Source organism: Narcine bancroftii, chromosome 1 (assembly GCF_036971445.1).
Source record: "Narcine bancroftii isolate sNarBan1 chromosome 1, sNarBan1.hap1, whole genome shotgun sequence".
NCBI classification, from domain to species: domain Eukaryota; kingdom Metazoa; phylum Chordata; class Chondrichthyes; order Torpediniformes; family Narcinidae; genus Narcine; species Narcine bancroftii.
Window position 1 is genome coordinate 196,052,476 of NC_091469.1, and position 20,548 is coordinate 196,073,023.

General features: G+C 41.1%; 1 protein-coding gene across 3 annotated transcripts in view; it reads right to left on the reverse strand.

Annotated features, from left to right (window-relative positions):
* Positions 1-20,548, reverse strand: part of ak8 (adenylate kinase 8) — a 210,669-nt gene that overhangs the window by 163,080 nt on the left and 27,041 nt on the right. The window lies entirely within an intron of this gene.

The window sequence follows — 20,548 nt, forward strand, 5'->3', positions numbered from 1 at the left end:
GGTTTCTGCAGCAGCTAGTGTCTGCTTCATCCCTTTGAAGTGTACCATTGACAGAAGTTACAGACTCATTTAGTGTAGTCCTGCTGCACCAAGTGATCTATTAAAATTGGTTTTGTGTTTTTAGAATATCCAGAAAAGAGTTAGTAAATATGTCCAAATAGTTTACATTTCAGAAATACAATCTTCAGCCAGTTGTGTAATTTTCAGGACAAAGGATGCACAAAAAATGTCTGTAAAAAGATCCCATTTATATGCAGTGAATGAACAAATTAACCAGAGTGGTGATCAAATCTGAAAGTGGGATATAAAATTATCTCATCATCATCTATCCTGTTTATTCAACACATTAACCAAACAAAGTAAAATTCTAATAATAATAGAATTAAAATAGAAATAATTTTAATTGCATTACCTCCTAGATTATCATCTCTTCTTCCAACAAAATCCTCAATCTATAGTATTATTTGTTCCCAATTATTATGCTTCATGGAAATATGATCAAAATACACTGCTGCTTGAATTTAAAAAATTTATTTCTCCATTTAAACCTGAAACAGTATGTTTCAAATTTTGCATTACCACATTCTTTTGCTTGTGTACCAGTAATTGTTTTAATGCTTAAGGAACAATACCAAGATAATTTTTTTATCAAGATAATATTGCTAATACCTATATTATCAGTACAAACAAAAGGTAAATGCAAGTTATTAAATTTTAACAAAGTGTATTCATAATATGAAAGTCATTGAGTTTATTACCATAAGAACTTAGTTATCATTCCATTGTGTGTAACATTGATAAGTGAAGAAAGTTAATTAACAAATTAATGTTTTAGAGAGTCAATAAATTTCTAATTTTATCTTTAAAATTGAACTTCCCAAATATTGACTGAAAGAGGGATAAATGGGGCATCATTTGTCAGGGATGTCCAAGAATGATTCCTAACACATGATTCCAGCCAATTAGAGAAGAGGCCATACTGGATCTAGTACTGGAACATAGGAACAGGAGTAGGCCAAAAATGGCCCATCGAGCCTGCTCCGCCATTCAATACGATCATGGCTGATCTATTTATGACCTAACTCCACCTATCTGCCTTCTCCCCATATCCCCTAATTCCTCTATCATGTAAAAATTTATCTAATCGAATTTTAAATATGTTTAATGAGGCAGCCTCAACCACTTCCCTGGTTAGGGAATTCCAAACATTCATTACTCTCTGGGAAAAACTATTTTTCCTCATCTCTGTCCTAAATCTACTCCCCCGAATCTTGAGACTGTGTCCTCTCGTTTTAGTTTCCCCGGCCAGCTCAAAAAACCTTCCTACATCTATCCTATCCATACCCTTCATAATCCTATATTCTTCTATAAAATCTCCTCTCATTCTTCTGAACTCGAGCGAATACAATCTTAGATGATTTAATCTTTCATCATAAGTCAACCCCTTTATCCCAGGGATCAACCTAGTAAACCTCCTCTGGACTGTCTCCAAAGCCAGTATATCCTTCCTCAAATATGGAGAACAGAACTGGACACAGTACTCCAGGTGCGGTCTCACCAGTACCTTATACAGTTGCAACATTACCTCCCTACTCCTGAATTCAATTCCTCTAGCGATGAAGGCCAACATTCCATTTGCCTTCTTAATAACCTGCTGCACCTGCAACCTAACTTTTTGCAATTCATGCACAAGCATTCCCAAGTCCCTCTGCACAACAGCATGCTGTAGTTTTTCACCCTTTAAATAATATTCAGCTCTTTTATTTTTCTTGCCAAAATGGATAATCTCACACTTACTAACATTGTACTCCATCTGCCAGACCTTTGCCCACTCATCCAGCTTAACTATATCCCTCTGCAGACTCTCCACATCCTCATTACAATTTGCTCTTCCACGCAATTTGGTGTCATCCGCAAACTTGGCTACACCACATTTTGTTCCCTCTTCCAAGTCATCAATGTAAATGATGAACAGTTGTGGGCCTAACACTGACCCCTGCGGCACCCCACTTACCACTCTCTGCCAACCTGAAAAACTCCCATTTATCCCGACTCTCTGCCTCCTGTCAAACAACCAATTTTCAATCCAGGCCAATATACTTCCCCAGACTCCACTTTCCTGTAACTTACTGAGAAGTCTCTTGTGCGGCACCTTATCAAACGCTTTCTGGAAATCCAAATATACAACATCAACCTGTTCCCCTCTATCCACCGCACCCATTATATCCTCAAAGAATCCTAACAAATTTGTCAAACAAGATCTTCCCTTTCTAAAACCATGCTGCGTCTGCCTGATTGAACCTACTGTAAGTAAGTACTTTATTGTCGTTGTGTAAGAAAACATAACAAAATGTAAAAGTGCAACCACAGCACTCATAGTACAGCATACAATAGAATATAAAAACAGTAAAAACAAGAAAGAAAAAAAAAGATAAAGTTTAATTGGGGAAGAGCTAATTATGATGGGATGAGGCAGAAGCTATGTGGAGTAAATTGGAAACACATGTTCTCGGAGTAAAGCACAGAAGTAAGGTGGAGGATGTTTAGGGACCACTTGGGTGGGGTTCTGGATAGGTTTACCATACAGGGAAAAGATGGTAGAAAAAGGGAACTGTAATTGACAAAACAGGTGAGGCAGCTAGTTAAGAGGAAGAAGGAAGCATACATTAGATTTAGGAAGCAAAAAAAATCCAGAAAGGCTCATGAAAATTGTAAGGTAGCCAGAAAGGAACTTAAGAAAGGTCTAAGGAGAGCTAGGAGGGGGGCCTTGGCAAGTAAGATTAAGGAAAGCACTAAGGCATTCTATGCTTACATGAAGGACAGGAGGATGATGAGAGTGAATGTAGGGTTGCTTAATGATAAAGGAAGAAACATATGCCCAGAGGTGGAGGAGGTTAGGGAGGTCCTACATGAATACTTTGCTTCAGTATTCAACAGAAAAAATGAACTTGGTCAAGGTGAGGTCAGAATAGAACAGAAAAGAGGAAGTGTTGGATCTTCTTAAAAACATTGATGTGTCCATGGGACTGGACGAGATATACCCCAATGTGATTGCAGGGGCATTGGCGATGATCTTTATATCTTCCTTGGCCACAGGGGAGGTGTAGAAGGATTTGAGAATGATTAATGTGGTCCCCTTGTTTAAAAAGATAATAGGGAGAATCCTGGGAATTATAGGCCAGTGTGTCTTATGTCAGTGGTGTGCAAACTATTGAAGAGAATTTTTTTTTATTTTTCACACTGTGAACCATAACAATCAAAATACATACAAACATTTCCCTCTTAAATATACACAGTGGCATTTTCTCCCCTTTTTTCCCCCCTACCTTCCCACTCCCCTCCAAACCCATTAAATGTTCAACATATACAATACAATAAAACCATTAAACAATGTCATTACACAATGAAAATAAACAAGAAAATTGTGTCATCTACTTTTACACACTGGATCAAGTCATTTTCTCTTCTTATCATTTTATCATTTTAGGGGGTGGAGGTTCGAGGCAAGCCCTCTTTGTTATATTCCATGTACGGTTCCCAAATTTGTTCAAATAATGTGACTTTATTTTTTAAAATTATATAATTTTTTTCCAATGGAATACATTTATTTATTTCTATGTACCATTGCTGTACTCACAGGCTCTCTTCCATTTTCCAAGTTGACATTATACATTTTTTTGCTACAGCTAAGGCTATCATAATAAATCTTTTTTGCGCTTCATCCAGTTAGAGACCTAATTCTTTACTTATATTACTTAGAAGAAAGATCTCTGGATTTTTTGGAATTTTGCTTTTTGTGATTTTATTTAATACCTGATTTAGATCTTCCCAAAACTTTTTTACTTTCTCACATGCCCAAATTGCATGTACTGTTGTTCCCGTTTCCTTCTTACAGCGAAAACATTTATGTGATAATGTTGGATCCCATTTTTTTTTTAACTTTTGGGGCATGATATATAACCTGTGTAACCAATTATACTGTATCATGTGTAACCTTGTGTTTATTATATTCTTCATAGTTCCGGAGCACAACTTGTCTCATATTTCATTTTTTATGTTTAAATCTTTTTCCCACTTTTGTTTGGGTTTATAGCTTATTTCATCATTTTCCTTCTCTTGCAGCTTGATGTACACGTTCGTTATAAATCTTTTTATTATCATTGTTCTGTAATCACATATTCAAAGCTGCTTCCTTCTGGTAATGTCAGTCTGCTTCCCAATTTATCTTTTAAGTAGGTTTCCAGTTGATGATATGCAAACATTATACCATGAGTTATTCCATATTTGTACTTAATTTTTCAAATGTTAATAAATTATTTCCCAAAAAACAATTTGCTATTCTTTTGATCCCTTTTCTCTCCCATTCTCTAAAGGAAAGGTTACCTATTATAAAAGGGATTAGTTGATTTTGTGTCAATAATAATTTTGGTAGTTGGTAATTTGTTTTTTTTCCTTTCTAAGTGAATCTTCTCCCATATATTGAGTAAATGATGCAGTACTGATGAGCTTTTATATTGCATCAGCTTTTCATCCCACTTATAAAGTATATGTTCCGGTATCAGCTCCCCTATTTTGTCTCGCTCTATCTTAGTTCAATCTAGTTTTCCCCTTGACTGATAAATACCTTAATTGTGCTGCTCTATAATAATTTTTAAAGTTTGGTAACTGGAAACCACCTTGTTTGTACCACTCTGTTAATTTATCTAATGCTATCCTCGGTTTCCCCCCTTTCCATAAGAATTTCCTTATTATTCTCTTTAGTTCATTGAAGAATTTCTCTGTTAAGGGAACTTGTAAAGATTGAAATAAGTATTGTATCCTTGGGAAGACATTCATTTTAATGCAATTTACCCTCCCTATCAATGTTAGTGGTAATTCTTTCCAATGTTCTAAGTCTTCCTGCAATTTCTTCATTAATAGCTGATAATTTAATTTGTATAGGTGTCTTAAATTATTATCTTATCTAATCTAATACCTAGTTATCGGATTGCTTGTGTTTGCCATTTAAATGGTGATTCTTTTTTAAATTCTGTATAATCCGCATTACTCATTGGCATTGCTTCACTTTTATTTGCGTTGATCTTGTATCCCTATATTTCTCCATATTCCTTCAATTTCTTATGTAGTTCTTTTATTTATATTTCTGGTTCTGTTAAGTATACTAAGGTGTAATCTGCAAATAAACTGATTTTATACTCCTTCTCCTTTACTTTTATCCCTTTTATTTTATTTTCTGTTCTTATCTGTTCTGCCAATGGTTCTATTGCTAAAACGAACAGTGAGGGAGATAGTGGACATCCCTGCCTAGTTGACCTACTTTATTTAAATTGGTTCGATACATATCCATTTACTGTCATCTTTGCCAATGGTCCATTATATAATGCTTTAATCCATTTAATCTATTTTTCTGGTAGTTTGAACCTCTGTAATACTTTGAATAAATAATTCCATTCTATCCTGTCAAAGGCTTTTTCTGCGTCTAAATCAACAAACACTGTTGGTATCTTATTTCCTTGAACTGCATGAACTAAATTAATGAACTTACAGATATTATCCGCTGTTCATCTTTTCTTAATAAATCCAGTTTGATCTTGTTTTACTATTTTTGGTACACAGTCGGCCAATCTGTTTGCTAATAATTTTGCTATTATCTTATAATCTGAATTAAGTAGAGATATTGGTCTATATGATGCTGGTGTTAATGGATCCTTCCCCGGCTTTGGTATTACTCTAATTAATGCTGGGTTTCATGAATCTGGCAAGTTTTGTGTTTCTTCTACCTGGTTCATTACTTCCAGGAGAGGAGGAATTAATAACTCTTAAAATGTTTTATAGAATTCTATTGGAAATGCATCATCTCCAGGCGTTTTATTGTTCGGCAGCTTTTTTAATATATCCTGTATTTCCCCTATTTCAAATGGTTTTATCAGCTTGTTTTGGTCCTCTTCTTGCAATTTTGGCAGTTCAATTTTAGCTAAAAACTCTTCTATTTTGTCTTCTTTCCCCTTGTTCTCAGTTTGGTATAATTGTTCATAAAATTCCTTAAAGTTCTCCATTGGATTATATGTAATTTGTTTGTCCTTTTTCCTTGATGCCAATATAGTTCTTTTAGCTTGTTCTGTTTTAAGTTGCCAGGCTAATATTTTGTGCGTTTTTTTCTCTGAGCTCATCATACTTTTGCTTTATTTTCATTATGTCCTTCTCCACCTTACAAGTTTGTAATGTTTCGTATTTTATTTTTTTGTCTGCCAATTCTCTTCTTTTTGTTATATCTTCCCTTGTTGCTAATTCTTTTTCTGTACTTACTATCTCCCTTTCCAACTGTTCTATTTCCCGATTTTAGTCCTTTTTCATCTTAGTTACATAACTTATTATCTGCCCTCTGAAGGCTTTCATTGCATCCCATAATATAAATTTGTCTTTCACTGATTCCGTATTTATTTCAAAGTACATTTTAATTTGGCATTCAATAAATTCTCTAAATTCCTGTCTTTTAAGTAGCATGGAGTTTAATCTCCATCTACATGTTCTTGGTGGGATGCCCTCCAGTTCTATAGCTAATAACAAGGGTGAGTGATCAGATAGCAATCTAGCTTTATATTCAGTTTTCCTAACTCTCCCTTGAATATGGGCTGACAACAAAAACATATAATTCTTTGAGTGTTTTATGCCTACTTGAATAATATGAGTATTCCTTCTTCCTTGGGTGCTGCCTCCTCCATATATCCATAAGTTTCATTTCCTGCATTGATTTAACCATAAATTTGGCTACTTTATTCTTTTTGCTGGTCTTTTGTCCAGTTTTATCTAACATTGGGTCCAAATTAAGGTTAATTCCCCTACATACCTACAATCTTCAAAAAAATATCTTGCATAAACTTTTGATCCTCTTCGTTAGGTGCATTTATATTGATCAAATTCCAGAATTCTGAATATATCTGACACTTTATCATTACATACCTCCTTGCTGGATCTATTATTTTCTCCTCTGTTTTGATTGGTACATTTTTATTTATTAATATAGCTACACCTCTAGATTTTGAATTATATGATACTGCTGCTACGTGCCCTACCCAGTCTCTCTTTAATTTATTATGTTCCACTTCAGTTAGATGCATTTCCTGCACAAATGCTATGTCTATTTTTTTCTTTTTTCAGGAAATTTAATAGCCTTTTTTGTTTAATTTGGTAATGTATTCCATTAATATTTATAGTCATATAGTTCAACATGGCCATCTCATATTCTGTTTACCTCTCATTTCCGCTTCCTCACCTTTCCCCTTTTCCCCATTTTCATCTCTCAATTTTCCCTTTTTGAACTCAATATATGACAACACTTTTAAAACATAAAATACTTCCACAACTTCCACATCTAAAATTCCCTTAACCCAAAATGTTCCCCCCCCCCTTCTCTGAGTTGCCCCTTGTCCCTTGCCGGGCAACCACAACTCCCCTCTCCATTTGGATTGCAAACCTGCTCGCAAGCGTCAACTGATTTTGCAGTGACTGTTAGTCTCTCTCACCCAACCCCCTCCAGAAAAGACTTTTATCTTCACATATAACAAAGCTCACCCTCTTTTCCCCCCACTTACTTCCTTTCTTCCCTTTTCTTTCCCTTCTTTAGTTCTTACTTATACATTATTTTTACATCTTTATATGTCACTTGTTGTCGTTCTTCGTTTTTGTTACATCTCTTCATCTCTTCTTCTGTCCTGCAGGCGTTCTGCAAATTCTTGTGCTTTCTCTGGATCCGAGGACAATCTGTTTTGCTCCCCCGGAGCTCCCCCGGGATAAATATTTTAAGCACAGCTGGATATCTTAATATAAATTTATAGCCTTTTTTCCAAAGGATCGATTTTGCTCCTTCCTCTTCTTTAGGAGTTCAAAACTTGTGTCTGGGTAAAAAAATATTTTTTGACCCTTGTATTCCAATGGTTTTTTGTTTTCTCTAATTTTATTCCTTGCCCCCTCCAGTATATTTTCTCTTGTCATGTTTCTCAAAAATTTTACTAAAACGGATCTTGGTTTTTGTTGTGTCTGTGATTTTGGGGCTAGTGTTCTGTGTGCCCTTTCTATTTCCATTCTTTCCTGTATTTCTGGCATTCCCAGGACCTTTGGGATCCATTCTTTTATAAATACGTTCATATTTGTGCCTTCTTCATCTTCCTTTAGGCCCACTATCTTTATGTTGTTTCGCCTACTATAGTTTTCCATTATTTTTATCTTCTGAGCTAACAACTCATGTGACTCTTTAACTTTTTTGTCACTTTCTTCCAATTTTCTTCTTGTCATTCACTTCCATTTCTACAGCTGTTTCTCGTTCTTCCACATTTTCTAATCTTTTCCCTATTTCTGTCATGACCAGCTCTATTCTACTCACTTTTTCTTCTGTACTTTTCATTTTTCTTTTCATTTCACTAAATTCTAATGTCAACCATTCTTTTAATGCTCTCATTTGTTCTTGAAATTTTTTTAATCTATATACTGTCTATCTATTTTACCTTCTATTCCTCTGTGCAGAGCTTGGTCTTCTTCTTCCGTGTCTACACCTGTGTTTGTGTCTTCTACTTCTCTTCCTTGTATCTGTGTCTTTTCTGATTTTATTGTTGAGCTGCTTGCCTCACTTTGCTGGGTGTCTTCTTGCATGGCTTCTTGGTGTTGGTCCTCTTCTTCTGGGCTAGTCATCTGTTGGGCCTCCTGTTGCTGTTCTTCTTTCCTTTCACTCCCTTTCCTGTCGCTTTCTTCTTCTTCCAGGTGAGAGCTCTGATGTCAGGCATCCCTCAGCTGGTCGAGCTGTTAGTTCACTCCTCAGCTGGGTGTCCCCCCCCATCGGTGTTTTCTTTTCCCTTAGTGTGCGCAATGCACACGCGCGACTCCTCGCGCATGCGCAATTGGGCGCTTCTGTTTGGCTCAGAGAGCCTTTTTTGCAGTCCAGCGGTTGGGAGGTCGCGACTCTGAGGGGTCATCACCATCCTTGGGGAGCAGGTTCTTTTCTCCATGATGGCTCCCTGTTTCTTCATGCAGGTAAGGCCTTCTCCTTTCTCTTTCGGCATCTTTTCTTCTTTTTTCCCGTTGTTTTTACTTTTTCCTTCTTGGGTGCCATTTTCTTTCTTTTCTCCACAACTTAATCTTTTATTTGTTGTGTTTTGTGTTTCTTGAACTTTGTATTTTCTTCACTTTATTCCTTCTTTTCTGGAGAGGGCTGGTATTCTCCTACCAGCCACTACTCCATCACTTGACTCCTCCATTAGGTAGACAACTTGAGAGAGAGAGAGTGAATTCTTAAGGACAGGATTTATGAGTATATAGAGAAATACAATAGCATGGCTTTGTGAGGGTAAGCCCAAGCCTCTCAAGCATAATTGAGTATTTTGTGGAAGTAGATGGATATGGATTTTAGTAAGGCATTTGACAAGGTTCCCTTGGGAAACTTGTTCAGATAATCATGAGGCATGGGATCCATGGAACCTTCACTGTGTGAATACAGAATTGGTTTGCTGGTAGAAAACAGGGAATAGTAACGTTATGGAATAAATTATATCGTTAAAAGGTAAGATTTTGAGGTTTAGTTGCTAGGTCACATTTCACAAATATCTCATTTGCCATGCAAGACCTGTGTGAGGGTAGACGTCATGTCTACAGTTGGCTTTGCAGCAACAATGGAAAATGCTTTCACAAGTAGGTGTCCAGGCTCAAAAACTGAGAACTCTTTTGCTTTTAAACTGGTGCCAGAGTTGTAAATGTCTGGTTGGAATTTGTTGTCCTAAAAGTGGTTTTGCAGAGAGAAAACATCCATTGTTTGTCAGAGTATTCTGTAATAGCTTGTGTGAAAGCTGCAAGACCCCATTTCAAGACGGATTTTGAGTTCTGAGCCCAGCCTATTCTAAATCTCTGTAGTCAATTGCAGAGGCTGTGGCAGTTACTGTGTTTCTCCTGAAATCGTGGAAAAAGAGAACTCCTTGTGGTAACCTGGAAGAAGAGGTTATTTTTTGGAAAAATCCAAGAGGGGGCAAGTTTCTTCAATAAGACACTTCAGTTGCTGATTGAAGGAGACAATGAACAACAAATACCTCTCTGAAACCCAATCCCACCCGGCCGGCTGTCAATCAACCGCCCGGGATATAATCCTGAGCTGTCCCCTCCCAAGCAGTCACTCCAGAGTTACCAGTGCAGCTACAACTGTAGCAGAGACCTTTAACTGAATAAAGCCTGTTGTACTGTCTTTCTCGAGTTTTGTGTCTGCTTACTGCTGTAGCAGTGCAACACAATGAAGCCCAAGCACACTTCGAAATCTGGAGACACGTGGTTGGCCCACTCCGACAAGGTAAACACAGATCAGAAGAAACTCGTGGCGCTCCGCACAAAGTTGGGTCCCCGTGCCTTCCAGGCCCTCAAAGGCTGCACAGAGTACCCGGAAGCAATGGCTACCCCGGAGGCCATGTACAAGCCCCCAACGAACATGGTCTACATCAGATACCTCCTGAGTATTCAGGCCCAGCAGCCAGGTGAGACAGCCTAAGCCTACCTGGGACCCCTGCATGAGCTAACTCATCCGTGACTGGCAGAGCCTGGGGTGAATGAAAAGGAAGTCAAGAGATTGGTCAGGGATACCTGTGTTCGAGGTCTGCACTCGAGAGCCGCCAGAAGTTACTAGAAGACAGTATCTACACCCTGGCCCTCCATGCCGAAGCCTCCGCATGGACAGCCCAGACAGCAGCTGTGACTCAGGGACCAGTGGTAAATGAACACATTGCTGCCTTGTATAAGTACTGTGGGCCCCAGTGTGGGTCAGATTGACAAGCGCGCCAAAACTGCCCAGCAAGAAACCAGTTCTGTTTGCGATGTGGCAAAAAAGGCCACTATGCAAAAGTACGCCTCTCGAGGCCGGCCAGCAGCTCAGCAGCTCTCAATGATCACCTCGCTACCCCCCGGGACGCCACCACGTGCGAGGGCCAGGTGTCGCCATTACTCACCTAGTGACTTCTGCCCTCCTCACCAGCCCCACTTCTGGCCCCGACGGGTATTACCACTGCGTGCTTGCCATGAGCGTCGCCCTTCCCAAAGTCTTGCCAGCCAAAGCCAGCGAAGATGTTACTTCTGCCGCCACAGATGACATCACATCCACTGACGCAGAGTGCGATGACATCACCTTCCCCCGAGCAGGCAGCACGACTGACAGGTAGAACCAGCCATGCTGCTGCCACACACGTCCACAGGGCACCCCCATCTTGCATCGACCAAGCACTGCCGCCATCCTGGGCCTATCGGCTCGACCCAGTGCACAACCCTATCTCCCACCCAGAACAGGGCATATATGAAGTCAACAACGATGACGTGGTCAACACGGGCACCAACCCAACTGCCCTCCCGATGCATCCCAAGCCTGCGGATGCCACCGACCACCACTCACCTCCATCGATGAATCCCACGCTGGTGAAGGACGCCACTGGCCGTCACTCACCTCGACTGTCAGGGATTAGCAACTCGGACCCCAAGATGGTCCTAGTGGCCACTACACTAAAGAGGGAGTGCTCCATGGTGGATGTTGCTATTAACAGTCAGGTAACAAAATGCCTATTTGACAGCAGCAGCACCAAGAGTTTCATACACCCGGTCGTGGCCCAAACTTTGAGACTTAAAATCTACCCTTCAAGCTTTACTATTGCTTTCGCCACCCAGGACCGCTCCATAAAAACTCTCGGGCTCTGCTCTGTTGACCTGACTGTAGGGGGGGGGAGAAAGACATACAACAGGTTCAGGCTTCTGGTCTTGCCCAAAGTCTGTGCCCCAGTCCTCCTAGGCTTAGATTTCCAGTGCCACCTTCAGAGCATCACCCTCGTCTTCGGTGGGCCCCTACCTCCGCTCACACTTCACATTGCGCCGTCCGACTAGCCCCAGCACACCTGTGGCCTCTCCACACTGCCAATCACCCCTCCTGCCCTCTTCTCCTACCTCACACCAGACTGAAAACCGATAGCAATCAGAAGCAGGAGCTATTGTGCAGCCGATAGAGAATTCATTAAAGCGGAGGTAAGGCGGCTCCTGGCAGAGGGCATCATAGAACCCAGCACCAGCCCATGGAGAGCCCAAGTCCTGGTGTTCAAAGGGGGCTGCAAACTGAGAATGGTCATAGACTACAGTCAGACCATTAACCGGTACACCCAGCTGGATGCCTACCCCTTACCCAGGATAGGTGACATGGTCAATGAGATAGCCCACTACAGGGTCTTCTCCACAATCGACCTGAAGTCAGCCTATCATCAGCTCCCGATCCATGTGCGGGACAAGCCCTACACCATCTTTGAGGCAGGCGGGCGTCTTTACCAGTTCCATTCAGGGTCACTAACGGGGTCTCTGTCTTCCAGCATGAAATGGACTGCATGATAGACCGGCACAAGCTGAGAGTGACCTTCCCATATCTGGACAATGTCACCATCTGCGGCCACGACCAGCAGGACCAAGATGCCAACCTGGAGAGATTTCTCCGGTTGTCGAGGAGCTGAACCTCACTTATATGACAAGAAGTGTGTGTTCATCACCACCTGCCTCGCCATCCTGGAGTACATCGTGGCACATGGTGTCATCGGCCCGGATCCAGAGCGCATGCGCCCATTAATGGAGCTACCCCTCCCACACATGCTCAAGGCCCTCCGCAGGTGCCTCGGCCTCTTATTACTCCCAGTGGGTTCCCCACTTCTCGGACAAGGTCCGCACACTGGCCCAGGCCACCACCATTCCCCTCCCACCCGAGGTGCAGGCATCCTTTACCTGTATCAGGCAGGACATTGCAGACACCACGATGCATGCAGTGAATGAGAACTCCCCGTTCCAGGTGGAGTGCGATGCCTCAGATGTGGTCCTTGCCGCCACCCTGAACCAGGAGAGGCGATCTGTCGACTTCTTCTCAAAAACCCTCCATGGTTCGAGCTCGGGCACTCCGCCATTGAAAAGGAGGCTCAAGTGATTGTGGAAGTGGTCTGCCACTGATGTCACTACCTGGCAGGCAGGAGATTCACCCTCCTCACTGACCAGCGTGCAGTGGTGTTCATGTTTGGCAACACACACAAAGGCAAGATCAAAAATGACAAGATCTTGTGCTGGAGAGTCAAGCTAGCAACATTTAGCTACGACATCCAGTAACGACCGGGAAAGTTCAACGACTCCCCCGATGCCCTATCCCGGACCTGCGTGTCAGCCCAGGCTGACCAACTGCAGGCACTCTACGAATCCCTCTGCGTCACTAGCCTCTACCATTTCATCAAGTTCTGGAACCTCCCATACACTGTCCAGGAAGTCCGGGCCATGACTGAGGCATACCAGGTCTGCACGGAATGCAAGCCCTGCTTCTTCCGCCCACCCCAGGCCCACGTCGTGAAGGCCACCCGGCCCTTCGAACGCCTCAGTATTGACTTCAAGGGCCCCCTGCCTTCCACAAACTGAAACGTCTACTTCCCAACAGTGATAGAGGAGTACTCCAGTTTTCTTTTTGCCATCCCGAGCCCAGACACCTCCACAGCCACTGTTATCAGGGCACTGACAGAGATCTTCACTCTGTTCCGCTAGCCCACGTTCATCCACAGTGACTGGGAGTCCAGCTTCATGAGTGAGGAGCTGCACCAGTACCTGATCGCAAGGGGGAACGCAACTAGTCGCACAACTAGTTACAACCAGAGGGGCAATGGGCAGGTGGAGCACGAAAATGGGGTGATCTGGAAGGCAGTATTCCTAGTCCTTGTCTAAAGGACTACTGGGAGGACACCCTCCCCGAGGCACTCCATGCCATCAGGTCACTCCTGTGCACAGCTATCAACGAGACCCCCATGAACCCCTGTTTTCATACCCCAGAAAATCGACGACTGGAATCTCCCTCCCAGCATGGCTCATGTCTCTGGGACTGGTGCTCCTGTGTCAACATACACGGGCCCACAAGGCCGACCCCCTGGTTGAGCAGGTGTTCCTCCTACACACCAATCATAACTACGCCTACGTCAGGTACCCCAATGGCCGGGAGGGCACTGTCTCAACCAGGGTCCAGGGATCTGCCCTCAGTGGGAGCACCTACCTCGACAAAGCAGCCTCCACCACCCCAGGACCACGTCAGCCCGATGTGTCTTCCCATCTCGAACACTCATTGCACACTCACGCCACGGGGGACGACCTTTCTCCCCTGCCCCTCCCATGCCTCACAACCTTGCCGATCCAGGCTGTCCTGGCCACCCCACCTCACTGTCCCATGCCAACCGCCCCGGCGCTCACCCTAACTTCCTGAACTTCCTGAACACAAACATTCTAGCCCTCCCAGCACACCCTCTCAGACCTTTGACCAGGAGACGGTAACAGAGTCTCCGATGGCCGCCGGACCGTCTAAACCTGTAACTACACATATACACCACCTAAGAATGTTGCTAAACCCACAGAGGGCAATTTTAAAGAACGGGGTGAATGCAGTGATACACCTACTGCAGGGGGCGATCTCTGTACCTGCAGGAAGATAACCGGAGGACAGACCACACCTAAATCAGATGACCTGAATAGACCCAACTCCACCCAGCCAGCTGTCAATCAACCGCCTGGGATATAATCCTGAGCTGGCCCCTCCCGAGCAGTCACTCTGGAGTTACCAGTGCAGCTACACTGTAGCAGAGACTTTTAACTGAATAAAGCCTGTTGTACAGTCTTTCTCGAATTCATCACAAGTAATAACTTAAACACCAGAGCCTAGTGAATATAATATCTGTTCAATTCTGTGCACAGTATGGAAGATTGCCTGATACCAGTGAACTTGGAGAAGTGAATGACTGGACAGTGAAAATGAACTTCCTGAACACAAACATTTCATATACTTGCTCTTAGAATTAGAAGGAGGTTAAGTTAGATTAAGTTAAGTTAAAATTTGTAAGTATTGATACTATTATGTATTAAAAAATAAAACCAGTTTTGTTTAAGTAGCTGTTGTCTTGATGAATTTCTGTTGCTGCTGGGTTTGAGTGCTTTGGGGTCGTAACAGTAGTGACAGAAAGTATTCTGCCTGGAGGTCAAAACACGAGAGAATATCTGTACAAAGTGAAAATTTTGGGGAGACATTAAGGGTAAATTTTTTTTTCTTTGTTTTTTTTTGTGTTTCCCCCCACCCCCCCACACACACACACATAAAGTTGTGGGTTCCTGGAATGTCTTGCTAGGGTGGTGGAAGGCTGGACAATAGGGCCATTGAAGAGATTCTTAGACAGGCACATGGATGACAGAAAAGTCAAGGGTTATAAAGTAGGGAGAGTTAAGTTTTTTTGGTACTTCATGGACCAAAGGGCCTGTTCTGTTCTAATATTATCCTTCACTTGAGGAACTGGCGAGTTTATGGATTACACTATTCATTTGGGTTTCTGAAGTGATCAGTTCAACTGTACTTCTAACTTACAAAGATATAAATAAATTAATAGCGTAAACAACACTCAACATCAGGGAGCCTCTTGAAAATACAGAGCAAAGCCGATGAGTATTACTTCTTGGAAAAGCTAACCTTCACTTGCAAATTTCCGTAATATATGCATTCTATTCCTATAATCAGGATGCATCCAATGCCATACTTATAAAAGCAACAACCTGTATTTACATCAAGGGAATCCACATAAACAGTATCAAACAAATGAACCAAGAACATAGGAGTAAAACATTAAAGTGTGCAGACACTGTGATTGAAGTAAAAACACAATGCTGGTGAAACTCAGCAGGTCAAACAGTGGACCATTTTTGAATGCATATAACTCACATTATATGCATTTTTTACAAACCAGGGAACCCACTGTGCGTAATATGTATGTGTGTGGTATACAAATTTTTTTTTTTTTTTTTTTTTTTTTTACACGTTGAATATAAAAGTGAACTTAATTGACTAGCCACTGGTTCTAAATTAAATTGTTTTTAAAAAAATCACCTTAACCATATAACATCTTAAATAACAAATTAAAAAGCTGATCAATATGTGAAAGTCAAAAAATTTAACTAAAAATACACCATTCTTGGAGGGTTGGAGGAAACCCAGTCAGGCCCAAGGAGAATGTACAAACTCCTGAGAGACAGCAACGGTTACTGAACCCGAGTTACTGACGCTGTAATAGCCCTGCACTAACCGCAACGCTAACCATGCCACCCAAAGGAACTCTTTGTTCATTTTAGAAGGAGATACCAGGGAACCACACATCTGTCTGTGTTAAGTCTTCTTTATCATCATCATCCGTAACCCCTTTGAATCTTTTAAAGTCAGATTGTTCACTCTCTTCATTAAAATATGTTAAGACACCCTACAACCGTCTTTTTAAAAAAATATATTTTATTTATGATTTTCCAAACTTAAACTCAGTTATCAACATTATATCAGCGTCAATGTTAACAGTATCAGCATTGTCTACAATTTACAATTATCCATTTTATACAATTTTCTGCAGAGTTCAAGCTCTTTTACCTCCCTCCCTCCCCACCCTCCACATTTAACACTTAACTAACCACAGTTACATACAACATTCAAGAGACTCACAACAAAGGTATAAGACATATATATCAGGGTTTTATGGGCTTGTCACGATACGGTGGCCAGTGCTCAGGCTGTTTTCTTCTCTTGACTTTTCCTAGTTGGGATGGAATGGAACACTCTTGCCCCTCCCCCCCCCGCCCACTGATTAAGAGATAGACAGGGAAGGTAAGGTGGCGAGCTACGATGCTCCACACTATAATCTTGCTCCTATGAAATTTAAGCATGATTGCCAAATTTTCAAAAAAAGTGTTATACTTTTTTCTTAAGTTGTAAGTAATTTTCTCCAGGGGAACACAACTTTGCATTTCTGTGTTCCAGCGAGTAATGCTCAGGCAGGAGTTGGATTTCCAGGTAGTTGCTATGCACTTCCTGGCCCCTGCCAATGCAATAATTACAAATTAGATATGAAATTTGGCAGGTTCATTGTTAGTCTTAGGTCCATTATGGTTCCCAATAGGACTTGGCCTAGGTCGCATCTTGGTACGTCCAAGTTAGTTATGTTTTCCAATAGGATTTGGCCTGGGTCACATCTTGGTACATCCAAGTTGCGTGTACAAAGATTCCTGTCTCAATGTCGCATCTAAAGCATTGGTCTGAAAATTCTGGTTTAGATCTGTTAAATTTTTGCGGTGTCAGGTACAGCTGGTGTATAAATTTGTATTGTACCAGCCTGTACTGTGCATTAATGAATGCAGTCATGCTGATCCGACATGTCAGATCAGCACCGCTCATCAATTGTTATTCTTAGGTTTGACTCCAACCTCTGCCTTGATTTATGAAAGCCTGGTTTAGGTCCTTCCACTTGGAGCAAGAAATATATTGCCGAGATATACTTCAGTGTATTCCCCTTTCGAATCATGGCCTTTATGTCACTACATGTTGATAGGGCCATAGTTGGACTTAATTTGTCCTGCAGAAAAGATCTTATTTGAAGGTAGCAGTGAATGTCTTATTTGATAAATCATACTTATGCCTGAGTTCTTCAAATGGCATTAGCTATCCCTGCTCATAACAGTGCTCTGTGTACCTGTTGCCATTACGACTCCAGGTGTCCAGGATCTTGTTACCTACCATCAATGGTATTAATCTATTTAGAGTCAGAGGTGTTATTTTTTGGGACAGCCCTCTTTGATTCCTAGATATTGGTTAATTTTATTCCAAATGAGATCATTTGGTTTAGTATAGAGCTACCTGTTTTCCCAGATAACAATTTGGCATTCATTTATAAATAAAATTCTCTGCTACCTTCTAACCTACCTCTTGCAGATCAATTTGTGCCCAGGATGGTACACCTCCCCCTTCAAAGAGTGAGGTGATATATCTCAACTGGGCTGCCCAATAGTATTTATTGAAGTTTGACATTCGTAATCCACCCAGACAATATTTCCAGGTCAATTTTTCTAGAGACGCTGGCTGCCTTTCCATTCCATAAAAATACTCTTATTGTGAGAACAAATTTTGGAAGAATCCGTGGGGCAATGTCAAAGGCAATGTTTAGAATAGGTACTGAAGTCTCAGCAACACATTCACTTTAACACAGTTAACCCTGCCCACTAAATTATGGGCAGGAACTTCCATCTATGTAAGTAGATGGATGTCAATTCTCCCAAGCAAGGGGTTATAATTTAGTTTATATGAATTATTCAAGTTATTGTCTATTTTGACTCCTAGATATTTAATCCCATTTTGTGGCCACTTTAAATAATTGTTTTCTTGCTATTGCCTGCAACCATTCTTCCATTACTATAGTCGATACTGACACATCATCGCTCTCACTGCTTTTGTCATCACCGGTGGTATCACCATCGTCATTATATACTATGCCAGCTTTTCTGAATCCACTGCATATAGTTTCTGGTATTATTGTATTCCATGCTCTGGCAACCCATTTGTAAACTTCAGTATTGGTTGCTCTTTTCAACTGACTGGATGGGGTAAATTCATGAGTGCCATTCTGCATCTATTACTCCCATTTCAATCTGATGAATGTCTTGAATGGATGATTAACAGAAATATTAAGTGGCTGCAGTTTACATGTCAATCCACCCAGTATTACTACAGTATGGGTGCCAAAATAATTTATAGTCTTTTGTGTCGAATGCTCTTTGTGAGCTGCCATGAATCAAATATGAGTGACGATTTCTTTGGAAAAAAAACCCTGCCCGGTCTAGGCCTGTAACCCACAGTTTCAAACATTGGAATCCATCCAACCTTTCTTGTTACAGTGCACAATCAGAGTATTGGGTACTTTTTCTCACAGCAATGCTACTCTTTTAAATATGACCATTGGTTTGAATTTAGTGCCACTTGCAGCGCAGCCAAGGACTACACTAAAGCCTGACTTTTCATGTCCCATTGTGGTTATGGCCACAGTTATTGTTCCAGAAGCAGCCACAGTTCTTAAGGCAGGGATGTCAAAGGCCATTAGGACTTCGTCCATGTTAATGACACCCGCAGGTGTGATTTTAAGTTCGCATATTTCATTGGCGACAAAGCTGCGATAATCAATGTTTTTTTTGTCCCAATATTCTGGAAGTCACTGACCTGCAGTTGTTGTTCTGATTCTTACCGACAATCTGTTTTGCTTCATAAACTTTGATATCCAGGGGAACCCCACTTGAAATTTATGTACCAATAGTCTTACTTTCATCTGAATGGCAACTATAGATACAGCCGATTTTGTTCTCTCTGACTCATCTTTCTCTTTCCTCCATTAGCAAATGAGCGTAGAAGATTGAGGGGGGACTTGATTGAGGTGTTTAAGATTTTAAAATGGACAGACAGAGTAAATGTGGATAGGCTTTTTCAATTAAGAGTGGGGGAGATTCAAACTAGAGGGCATGGTTTAAGATTGAAGGGGGAAAATTATAAGGGGAACATGAGGGGAAATTTCTTTACGCAAAGGGTGGTAGGGATGTGGAATGAGGCGGGATCATTGGTTACATTTAAGGATAGACTGGATAGTTACATGGAGAGGAGAGGACTGGAGGGGTATGGACCGGGTGCTGGTCAGTGGGACTAGGAGGGTGGGGATTTGTTACGGCATGGACTAGTAGGGCCAAACTGGCCTGTTCTGTGCTGTAAGTGGTTATATGGCTATATGGAATGATTCGCCAACCTCAAACTCTTTTGCTGCCGCTCTGTAGCCAGTTTCTTCTGCTCTGGTAACAACTTACAGTTTGAAATTAGCTGTGTAAGATTTGCATTTGACTCCTTGCGTAGTGAAAGCTACTGGTACTCTAGATCTCAAAGGTAGCACTAAACACAAGGGTCTTTTATATTGATTAGGTTAGATCAAATGCAGGTGATAGCTATACAAGCTGATAATGTCATCTGCACATATGTCACTTTTTTTGGTGATTTTTATAGGACATCTTATGAAGGTGCTGGGCAGGACTAATACAGTACACCTGCACATTATATGCATGTGCGCACTATTAAAAATATTTTACTTAGTTTATTTTCCACATGTTATATGCATGTGCATGTTATATGCATTTGTGCATTATAGGAGTGAAATATAGTACGTTATGTACCAAAGATAAAGATATATAACCAATGTTATGGGCTGAGCCCTTTTACAAGGTCTGATGATGAACCTTCACACCTTGATGAAGAGTTCAAGCCCGAAACATTGTTTATGTATCAACTTTGCTACATAAAGTACACTGTTTGACCTGTTGAGTTTCTTCAGCATTGTGTTTTTTACTTTAAGTAAGAATGTATTTGGGCAGATGATCAAGGCTTGCTCACAGAGGTAGATTTTAAAGAGCTTGTTAAAAAGAGGAAATATATTTGGAGAGGTGGAGAAATTTAAGGATGATTATATGGAGCATTAGCAGCTGAATGCATGGCTTCCAATGTAGAAGTGATTAAAATGGAAGATAAAGAATTGGAGGAGCACAGATATTTTGATGGTCAATGAATTAAGAGATTAGATAGATTGATAGGGATAAAGCAATTGAGGGATTTTTAAAAAGGGATGACAAACTGAGATACAGCTTAATAATTGGCCACTGT